We start from the raw sequence: 10,885 nt of genomic DNA, 5'->3' as shown, positions 1-10,885 counted from the left end.
GGTAGAATTACTAGCTGCGTAAAATCCGGTTACATCACGCTGCAGTGCGCGGCGACTGCTTTCCCAAAGTGAGCGGGCAGGAGGTAAGCAGTCTTAAGTGTCTCTGCAGACTTTGTTTTTTTCCGCCGCTTGATTAAAAGGGACGCTGAGGAAAAATTGAAGTTGGCCTGTATTTATAGGGTTGATTACCATTGATTACCTATGACCGTCAGGACTAGTCCATGTGAACGCAAGAAGAATTTGATAAGTGAGATTCTGCAGCGCGAAGGAAGAGTGGGCCATGAGTTTGAACATCTTCGCGAATCATCTGATACCAATATTTAGTCTCCTATCGAAGACAAATGAAAGTATTTCCAATGAGAAGCGCAGTGTCTGCTACTGGCGGCCGACAGATGGCACTATAGTCGGATACAACTCAAGAACAAAGCAGTTTTTCCAATCAAAGAACCGCTTTGTAACCAATAGCGTCGGCCGATTCTCATGAGCCTTCTAGCTTGAATGCAAGGAGGGGACTATCCCCGATCATGGAAGCGGGGGGGGGGGGGGGGGGGGGGGACTATTCCCTTTTATCTGCCACTTCTTACCACTTATCATCAGTTAAGAGGTCCACTACAGATGGAGAAACGTTATGCATAAGCCAAAAGGCCAGCGCATACTTCTGAATAAGCTTCCTTCCAAGACAACGACTGAAGCACGTGTGCACTTCTGCTCTCCGTGATTAGAGTGATCAAGTGTGGTCATGCGTTAGGAGAACAAGGAAACGGGAGCAAGAAAAGCAAAGGATTAATAACAGGGTAAGACAGAAGTGATCATTCACAATGCATTGGGTTACGTATTCCTTGAAGCGAGCGCGCAACCGGATTCATTCGGGGTCGACTACAGCGAAAACAAATGTGACGAAATCGCCCTAAAGAATCACCCACGCGAGAGCGTGCCACGTCTGGGGGTGTAGCTCAGATGGTAGAGCGCTCGCTTAGCATGCGAGAGGTACTGGGATCGATACCCAGCACCTCCACGACCATTTTTTTTTCGTTGTGCCAGCTTCGTTTCGGGGTGGTGTTAAGAAAGGTGTATATAAAGAATGTGGGGTTCGAAGCCCCAAAGCCAGCGGGTGGGCTATCGAGAGGCCGCAGTGAAGGGCTCCCGATTAATTTCGATAACTTAGGGTTCTTTAACATTCACTTACCTGACACAACACACGGGCGTTTTCTCATTTCACCGCCATCGAAACTCGGCTTGGACAATTTGGCTTTGGACTCAGCGGTCAAATTCAACAGCCACTGAGCTACCACGGTGGCAGAAGAATGTCATGCTGAAGGGTAGATATTAAAGGTATCAAGGAATATCTAATCGGAATTTCAGATGTCGCCATTTCAACTGTTTTTACCAAACATAAGTCTTTTTCAATCTTTTCAACGATGAACGGTCTCATCAGTTCCTGTATTTAAGACCATGTAGAGCGCCCGTCAAAAGTATACTGCCCAAGGAGTTTGCTTCGAAGCTGTTTAGCGGGGCACCCTAGCACATCTAGCAGTCCACTGTTTGGGAGGATTGAGGACATGAAGCAATTCCTTTTTCGGGATATTGCGGCCGCTGAGGATGCATAACGAGACATGCTGCAGGCCTCACAAGCAAACCCGTTGGGCCGTATACTTTTGACGGGAGGAGGTACCAAGGACATAGCTGTGGGTTAAGCTCTAAGGACAGTGAGGGGCCGCTATGGCCGACCGTTTCTGCTCTCTGTGTTTTCGTGGCGCCGTAAACCCGAATAACGTCTACAGAAGCGCCACACAGAGCTGACAGTAAACTGGGGCCTCGCCGACCCACTTTATACACTTTTATAGCGCGTTTACTGTTGATCATGAGAGGCTGTACAGGCGGACACAACCAGCGGTCAAATAAAAACTGACCATCCACAGGTTCAGTCATGCGTCCTGTTTAAGCCTGCCTCTGCCACTTTAATGGAAAACCAGGTGCAGTCGGCCGTGTGCCACCATAGAGGTGCGCCAGTTTTTATCCTATTCAAGCGTCCTGCAGAGACACAAACATGGGCTATATACCACAAAAGAAGCCTCTTCGGTTTCTGTATATTGCTGCCAGCGCGACGCCAGTGAAACACTCCGCTCGCTGGTCTACCTCGTAAGGCTTTGTTGGCCGCAGCACTGCTCACACGACCGCTCGGAGTAAAAGAAGTTACGGATGCAGGTCCGTACGTCAACTTCTGTCTGCCCCTGTCACTCAAGTGTGTAGCGGCTACCGCATGTACTCCAGAGCCTGCGACGCAAATAACACCGGAAGTGTCTCCTGCGACCCGGTCGCAATAACGCAAGCGTTATTTTCACCCGTGACGTCGCATCCGGTTTAAAAAATGACGCCACGTCCGGCCAATTTTTTGTTGTTTTTGTCATGTTTGAGCCGAGCTACAGCCGAGCCGAGCATTGCTTGCAGTAGGAGAATGGCCGGACGGTGGGAGCTACGCGCGCTCGTGTTGCCCGTGAGTAATTTCTCTATTCTTCCTGTCTTTTGGTATGTATGTACTGTATGTATTGAGTTATTGCCCGTTATATGGCATTCGGCATTTCATTTTGAACTTCCTTGCGCCCGAATATTTTGTGTTTGCAGATCACCCAGGACTAGCACTGAGCCCGCTTGCCCGGCAGTGGACACAAAGGCCGTAAAGGTGAGACTCGTCTGTTTTATCCTGAGTTCTGCTCAAAAGCTCAGTGCAGTTCGACAGAAGAGAATATGCGCTGAGTATGTTTTTGTACCTTTTGTCAGCCCGGCCCAACGTAACTTTTGGTCATGTAAAACAGGCATGGTTAGCGTGCGCCTGAAAAAAAGGCGGGAAACTTTTGACAACAGTCCAGTTGAACTAACCGTTTATGCGGTGAGTTTTGTGCGCGGTCCGATTTTTTGTGCCCCCGCTAATAGGAAAGTGTATAGACTACTGATTTAATGGTTCATTTTACAGTTGTGTTGCTGTTTATCCATATGAGCCGCTTTCCGAAACAGGGGCACTAATTGCGGCGAGATAAGCGATTACGCTTTGGTGTCTGCAGCGCGTAAACATGTTCTTCTTTTAAATTTATTTTCATTTCAGAAGACAGCACTTGAAAAACCGAAATGCAGTTTACTCGTATGCAGGGACCTTCCCGATTCCTGCATCGAGTCCGGCGTTCTCTTGCTGGCGCAGAGGCTGAACAAAATGGGACGATAGAATGCGGAAGCAGCAAAGGCTTTAAGGCGCCACAGGGTGAGCTCTCCACCTTCTGTGAATTTTAAAACGAGTGCTGTGCCACCTGCACTGAGCATCGGCTTTACATGGGGAAGGTGCTTGCATGAGGCAACTGGAAAAGCAAGCGTTCTTTTAAGGCCTCTAAGCTTAAAGCCTTTTTACAGGTGATGCTTCAGAGAAACCTGAAGGAGATGAACATTGTGGACAAGGTGCTTGATGTCCTTTGCTATTTTGGAAGCTTTTGAGGTGCATAGAGCTCGCAAGGCACTGTTGCAGTGTGTGACAGGTCATTGTGGTAATAATTACGTGGCTATTTGCCTTGCATCGGGTGGGCGGTAGTTTTTCGCCCTAGCCATCACAGGGAAAGAAGAAACAAGAAGAAAACTTGGAAATATTCACTCTTAAGATGGCATTCACCTGCAAACCCCAAGTGAACAAAGTCTGCCTGTATAGTGAACAAAGCAACTAGGCTGTCCCGGATCAAGCAAATTGTAATTTTGAAAGTGGGCTTCCTGCTGTGAAACTGGGAATGTTTGTGCTCCTAGAGACAAGCAGTGGCGAGAAGCCATAGACGAGTGTAAGTAGGGCAGGTAGCTGAATGAGGGAGTAGTTCCCGCATTTGAAGAACACATGGAAAGATAAGGACGAGGCATTGTTTGTGTTGTTCCTTCTATGTTTGTCTCTTTTTTTTCCCCACAAGTTAAAAGTAGATATTTGTTGTAGTTTCACTTTTTGAGGCAGCCAAAAGATGGAGCACAGGGATGACTCGCACAGCATTAGTGTTTTTGTTTCGTACCTAGTGTTTTGGGTACTTGCACCTCTTGACCTCAAATGCGGCATTGTCATGATCTTACATGGTGCTATGCTGATAAAAGATGTGTGCAGCACACCTATGGGTGTGTGGCATTCAGGTTCAAGCACCAACGTAGGACTTCCAGTGCAGTAGGAATTATGAGAGGAAAAAAAGCCTCAAGGGTGGGGATGGGCAGTTTAGCTCTTCAGTTTACCTTTTGTGAAAAATTCTGCGGCAGGAGGTTACATGTCAGCCCACCCCTTTTGTAATGCTGCCTTTGGGCCGTTGAGGTACAGATAAACTGATAAATAAACAACAAAAAGTAATTGCTGTTCAAACAATATAATTTTCAGCTTTGGTGGAGGATTTTCTGTGGCCCCTTCAGGGAGGGTTTACCCAGAAATTGTAGTTATTGCTCAATTGCCCTCATGCCACTTGATGAGGGAATCTGAGAGGTCGAAATGATAATTTACCATAGCTGTGAACAGTAATGGCTGTGTGTATCGCCGGAGAGAACCGAGGTCATCCACTGGACTGAGTGGTAAGAATTTCGGGTTGGTTAAAGCACAGATGGCTTAACATCATATCGCCAGATCTTGCACTGTTGGCGTGTGTGATTGTTGTGGTGTGTGTGGCTGGTGAGCTGTCAACTTGGGTGTGACAAAAGTTGTAAGCTCAGCCAGACATGCCTGTGCTGTTTGAGCTCTGGGCAAGAGCTTTGAGCGAGGCCACTGCATTGTGTCCCTGTTGTACATTTGGCTTTTGTGGTGCTCCAACTTCCTCCTTCCCCCACCTTTGCTCGGAATGTCGCCATGGGAGTGAGAGAAAGTGGTGTGATGTAATTAGAGCAGTGGCATGGCCATAAGATCCATCCGCACAGTACCACTTCTAGGTTGTTTGCTGGTTTGGCACCGCGGTCAGGATTGAGGTGAGTTGTGAGTGGGCCACTGTGGAAAATGACATAAGAGCAGCAGTAAACATGGCACCAATGGTGGAGAGCGAACTTTGATGTCTGTGTTGCCATTGTTGTCAAAGTTATCTGCGAGGCCATCAAGGGCAGCACCTGTTCTGAATGCATCGCATAGCAGTAGATCAGAACTTCACCTTTACACTTGGGTCATGGGCCTCACTGCAGGAGGTGTATCAGTCAGTTCAGATTTCACGTTGAGACGCATCAAATTCAGCAACCTTACTACTCATAAGTACAGTGAAACCTCATTAAGGCGTACCTCGTAGCACTGCAGAAAAACTATGTGCAAAGCGGCAATATGCCCAAACTGAAAGCGACCTGAATATATCCACTTACCTGGTAAAAAATGATTCCTGATCAATTTTTTAAAATGTGCACACGAAACCTTTTAACTGCATAGCTACCGTTCAGCCTCGAATGTGGCTTGAGCAGGGTATGTAATCTGAAGGCAAAATAACCGCTGGTCCTTAAGGGTCCTTAAAGAAGGCAAGCATAGCAGGGGGCGGCAGAAAGGTACGTGGGTGGATAAGATTAAGCAGTTTGCCGGGATACGGCGGCCGGGATACACAGCTGGCGAAGGACAGGGTTAATTGGAGAGACAAGGGAGAGGCCTTGGCCCTGCAGTGGGCGCAGTCAGGCTGATGATGACACTGCCATCCTGCTGCAGAACATCTGCAAAGAGCCCTTCACAGGCAGCGTGGCCGTCAATACTGAGAGCTTCGCCCTGATGTGACACACTGCAGCTTATTTAATTTGGGAAGCACGCTATCCATGACAGCGTTGGTAATATGAGAAGGGGCTGGACCACAGCTGCACAGTGGCGCAGATCAGCCGGCAACGCAGCAATAATAGGTGCGGCGCATGGAGGAAAACTGAAATCTGCTGCAGAAAGGCCAAGTCATGTGACAGCGATAAGCAGTAGCTATAGCAGTGGCACATCTGCATGGCTAGGGTCGTGGCTGCTCGTACACCAGCACCTGCAAACAGGTTAGTGACGAGCCTCGGGTGTGGTAGGGACAGGCTGGCACCCCCCTTTCCTTACAACGGGAGGGAAGAGTTCTCTCTTTCCAGATGCGTCAAGCAGCTGCAAGTAGCCTAGGCATGTCAGCAACATGTCTTATTATGTCAGTGTGGCGTATGCATTAAAGCACTCATGAACTTTCCTTTTAAATAATATGCATTTAAAAAAAACTGTGCAGCCAGTAGTTTTTTAAACTTTGGCACATCCATATCTTTACCTTCTCTCAGTATTGGTCACCTGCTACAAAACTGGAAATCTGCTCCTAATAGAATTTTGGCTTCCTTCAAAGACTGCTCCAAAATGCTCGTGGCCATTGCCTCCTCTGCACATGCTGTGTGGTGTGTAATATTCATTTTTCCCATGGGCATTGTCACATATGGCAAGCTGGGTGGTGTATCGTTGTTTGCGTAAGAACTTAAGGGCACTGAGAAATTCCCTAGGCAGGCGCTTGGCCACCCACTGATTTCAAGGTGACTGCACTCTGCTTTTCAATGAATGCTAAATCCTGACGCGATGGTGTCTGCAAACTTTTTTGCCACCTTCCCCTTTTTTTTTTGTCTCCTTCTTTTAGTATTTTTTCTTGGATGTTGCGAGTGCTGTTTATTATGCAAGAAGCTTGAATTAGCAGCTTCGAAAAATTTGATTGCTGGTCTGCACGTGATTGTCTCCATGTCCAGGTTTTGCACTATTTCCTAATCCCTGGCATTTATTGGCACTTTCACTTCATTAAAACTTTTTTGTGTGTGTGTGCTGGCACAAATTTTGGAAAGCTACTTTTCTAGCGCTTGCAAGTTCTTTCCATATTTTCGTTTTTCATGGGGCTGGAGCTTCATGGCACATCCAGTCCATCAACTATTCCTTGGCGTTTTCAGATACATTGTCCCATTGCACTTGTGTAGTGTGGAGGAGCCGCCGCTGCTCTTTTTTTTTTCATAGCCTTCTCCGCAGTGCTCAGGTGCATTTGGAAAAAGTATCGAAAAATGATGACTAGCTTGGCTGGCATTTCCTCTTGGTCTCAGAATGCACCATGCCGTCAGAATTTGACAAAATTATGGACATGTACACCAGGGAATCATTCCACAAAGTTATCCAGGATTTATATTGTGAAGAAAAATAGCGTAACACGCATAATTTTTGTGTTTGTTATACGGCACATTACACCAATCAATAACAGAATAGCAAGGTTCTACTATATTTATCTGAAGGGCTGTGATGGCTTTACAGGGTGTGTAGCAACCTTGAATCATCAGGAGAATTCTCTTTACCTGGAAAAATGAGTGAATTGTGAGGGATACAGTCAAGAAAGTGGCGAAGTTGGAAAAAAGGACTGACTGAAATTAACGCAGTGGTCTGCCGCAAGTTTCAACGGTACTGTGAGTGCCCAGCACACGGTCTGTTCACATTGGCGTGGCATATTTTTGCTTCTAACATGTATCAAGGCATGGCAGCCTGTCTGTTTTGGGTGTCTTTTTCTTGTCGTCCATGATGTGAGCATTGTATATACTGGTTCATTCTGTACAGGTTCCCGGACTCGACAGTTAATTTGGGCTGGTGCATAGGGATAGACATAGCTGCATTCAAAAGTATTTTCTGTGGAATAAGCCGTAGTCATAGCAATGTAAAGAATTCATGCACTTTCAATGTACTCATGCGAGGAGCCACGCCACCCTAGCGTGGCATCAAAATCAAACTGAAAATCTTGCTCTCAGGCCTCGTCAATCTTGTAGGCCATTGCAGAAACAAACAGAGGCTAGTTTCTCTGCGGTTCGAGCTGTGATAAGGTCATAGGAAGCTGATATTTTTTATGGAAATCTCTTGGTGCTTGTCCCATGGCATTGCTGCTGTTGAAAGGGATGCCAGTGTGAGCGCAGGGTGCCTTCATTGGAAAGGCAGGAAACGGCAGTACTTTTCACTGATGGAAAAACCGACCTTTGAAAGCCTGAAATAATCTCTGGCAGTGCAATGAGCAGTTTATGAATCCCCTGAAAGCGTGCGGAGTGTTTTGTTTAGATAATTTTCCAGCATTTTCTCAAAGTGGTGCTCTTTGTTTCTTTTGTAAAAGCACATATGACCACCACTCTTATGAACCATAAAAGAGAGCAGGAACTTGTGAGCATAATTTTACGAAACTTCCAAATTGAGAGCCCAGATCACTGAGGCACTTTTCGTCTGGTGAGAAGGAAAACAGCTGCCGAAATTGCTGCACAGATTTTGAATTGAAATGTGCCAGCATCTGTGGGCCCGTTATGGCTAGGGATTCCAGTGTGGTGAAACCCATACACAAGAGTTAGGCGGGCCATGTCCCGTCAAGAATGATGCATCCGGGACAGCATTCCATGGTTGGATCTGTCTCTAGGTGTCACGAGGCAGCGTGGAAGACAGTCTTGTTAAAGCTCTCACTCGCGTTGTAGCTTAAGCTGTTAATTGATTTTTTGTGTAATCTTTTGTTTCTCAGCAGTGTGCCACATCACGTCATACGCCTTTTCAGTGCGAACTGTGACAAGAGCACCTCCACTTGCCAGCTTGCAAATTCAAGCTGTGAGGTTTTTCCCTGCACACAGTTATGCTTTAGGCAAATTTTACCATTCTACATGATTTCCCCTCATTCACTGAGATGCTCGGTAAGCATTAGGATGTTATAAATTATGAGAAGTAAAATATTGGTGTGGAATATTCAGTTTTATTGCTGCATTTTGAGGAAACATGTTTGTATTGTAATTTTAACTATCTGTATTGATATCTGAACTACTCTAGAATATTCAGTTGTATTTGCTGTGAATTTTATTACTATTGTCTGCTTCAAAATGAAAATTTCGATGTTGACACGCACTTGGTAGAGAACATCAAATGCTGGGAAGAATAAAGGAAAGGGTAGCCACCTATAATAAAGAGATGGACTTCGTAAAAGGAGCTTTCTCAAACAGGGGAAGCAAATCTCTTTTCAATGCAGCTTTTGCAGCTTCATTAATTTTTTTCTGTGAATTGATCATGTATACTGTCCATTATTATCGCCGCTATGTTTCTCGCTTCGGCCGTCGGGAATTCAAAATGAGTAGCTTGCTGGACGCCCAGTTTTAATTTTCTTTGTTGAATGCTTCAGCTCGCCTAGATAGCATATTTAACTCAGGAATGCATTTAACGGCTGCATTTTAGTCTTTTTGTCCGCAGATTTTTGTTATTCCGTCCACACTGCAAGGAAACTCGACTGTGTAAACCACGCGGAAAGATATTTGTTTGAGTGGGATTAGATTCTTATTTTATGTGCAATGTGGATAGCAGCAACGCACTGCACTGGGAGCATTTCATCCAGTGCAAGCAGATGCTGCTTTCAGTTGGCATCTAGATCACAAGGGCTTATCCAAGCTGCAACGGGAACAGCAGGATTGCTGAGAACTAGCTCTAATTTTATACACAGCAAAGCACAAGGGAAGCAAATATTTATTTTAAAAATGCATTGTACAAAACAAATTTTATCTGCTTATGAATGCACATTATACTCGCGAGATCACCAAAAAGATTCCCAGAAATTGTTGCACCCTTTTATCCTTTTGGAATGGGCTGAGTGTTCCAAAGCTAAATACAACGCTGAAATCGCGTATTCCGACTGAGATCGTCCCAAGTGAGCGGCTTGGTTTCAGAACTCAACGTTGCCCCTCACCCGCTTGGCTTTGCTAAGCATATTGTAGTACCGGCCGGCAATTCGAAAAGCCCTGCTATGTACAGCATGTGTACGAGAGCAGACAACGCAGCAGTCCCTTTGTCTACTTTTGGAGCCCGCGTGACCAGGGTTGATGCTCTTGGGAGTGACGTCATAACACACCCCGGCGCTCAGAAAGCGAAACCGCTCAGTATAAGTAACACGGTAATAAATTATTTATAGTGCATATATGAATAGTGCAGCATGTGTCATGTATATGTGCCCTGGGGCAATGCAATATTTGAAACAAAGACGCCAACCAAAAATTTGGTGTCCCCCCTCCCCCCCCCCCCCCCTCTTATTTTAAGGTTTTGGGTTTAGCATATGGAGCTTTTGGCCTCCTGTGTGCCAGCGTCGGAAGCCTCAAAAGGAAATGCGGCAGTGTTGTGGGCTGGCCAAGCTTAAGTTCAAGACTTGAAACCTGATAATTTGATTCTCTTAATTAGTACTGGTCTGACCCAGTGAAACCCTTTCGTTGTTTGTCTTGACTATTTTCATTCTCTCTTGAGCTCTGTGCACACTTCTTTTTGTGTGTGGTTCTTCCAGCACATCTTCAACAATGTTGCTTTTTTTAAGGTCTTTCAAATGTTCATGCACAAGGCCACTACAGGAGTGCGTAGGCTGCTGCGATAGTCTGTTGGGAGATGTTTAACAGTACCTCTTGCTGGGCTAGTTCGTGTGACATTGTGTTCAGGAAAGTAAAAACAGCGCTAAATTCTACACAAACCACACAGAAAGACTGCAGCGCCCGTCCTGTCGGTCTTTCTGTGTGGTTTGTGTAGAATTTAGCACTGTTTTTACTTTCCTGAACACAATTGGGAGATTTCCTTTTCTTTTTCTCTCTTGCATGCATTCCATTTTTTTGTGTGTGTGCATTGTTTGCGGGTTTCTCTTAGTGGTTTATTAGTTGCATTTTACTTTTCTGAGCCTGCCCACTTTTGTTTTCTCTTTTCATGGCATCCAACCCTGCATATGGCTGACACTAGGGGAGGGACTGCAGCAACCGACCTTGCATGACACAGCATTCTCTGGTCCAAGGCACCTATTCATCGTTCCAGGCTACTGGCTCAAGAACGTGCTCACAAGTCTGCACCTTGGCCTACAAGCAGAATGACAATATACCCATTGCTGCCAGAACTGCTGTGCCAAATAAAGTATTCCTACCAACA

The 10,885-nt window shown here is 45.9% G+C and overlaps 1 long non-coding RNA gene and 1 other non-coding gene across 3 annotated transcripts; both read left to right on the top strand.

The window, feature by feature from the left end:
* The first annotated feature begins 942 nt into the window (after nucleotides 1-942).
* Nucleotides 943-1,015, top strand: TRNAA-AGC (transfer RNA alanine (anticodon AGC)). Its single transcript has one exon. It is a non-coding gene; the product is annotated as a tRNA-Ala (tRNA).
* Nucleotides 1,016-2,379: 1,364 nt separating this feature from the next.
* On the top strand, nucleotides 2,380-10,885 carry LOC149335245 (uncharacterized). 2 transcript variants are annotated; one of them, XR_016284026.1, is made up of 5 exons: nucleotides 2,380-2,494; nucleotides 2,623-2,680; nucleotides 3,101-3,253; nucleotides 7,244-7,387; nucleotides 10,703-10,885. It is a non-coding gene; the product is annotated as an uncharacterized LOC149335245 (long non-coding RNA). The 2 variants fall into 2 exon arrangements; XR_016284025.1 differs by lacking the exon at nucleotides 7,244-7,387 and having other exon boundaries at nucleotides 2,388-2,494.

Source organism: Amblyomma mixtum, chromosome 7, assembly GCF_055824585.1.
Source record: "Amblyomma mixtum isolate Tamu chromosome 7, ASM5582458v1, whole genome shotgun sequence".
NCBI lineage: Eukaryota > Metazoa > Arthropoda > Arachnida > Ixodida > Ixodidae > Amblyomma > Amblyomma mixtum.
This window is presented reverse-complemented; position numbering and strand designations above follow the sequence as displayed.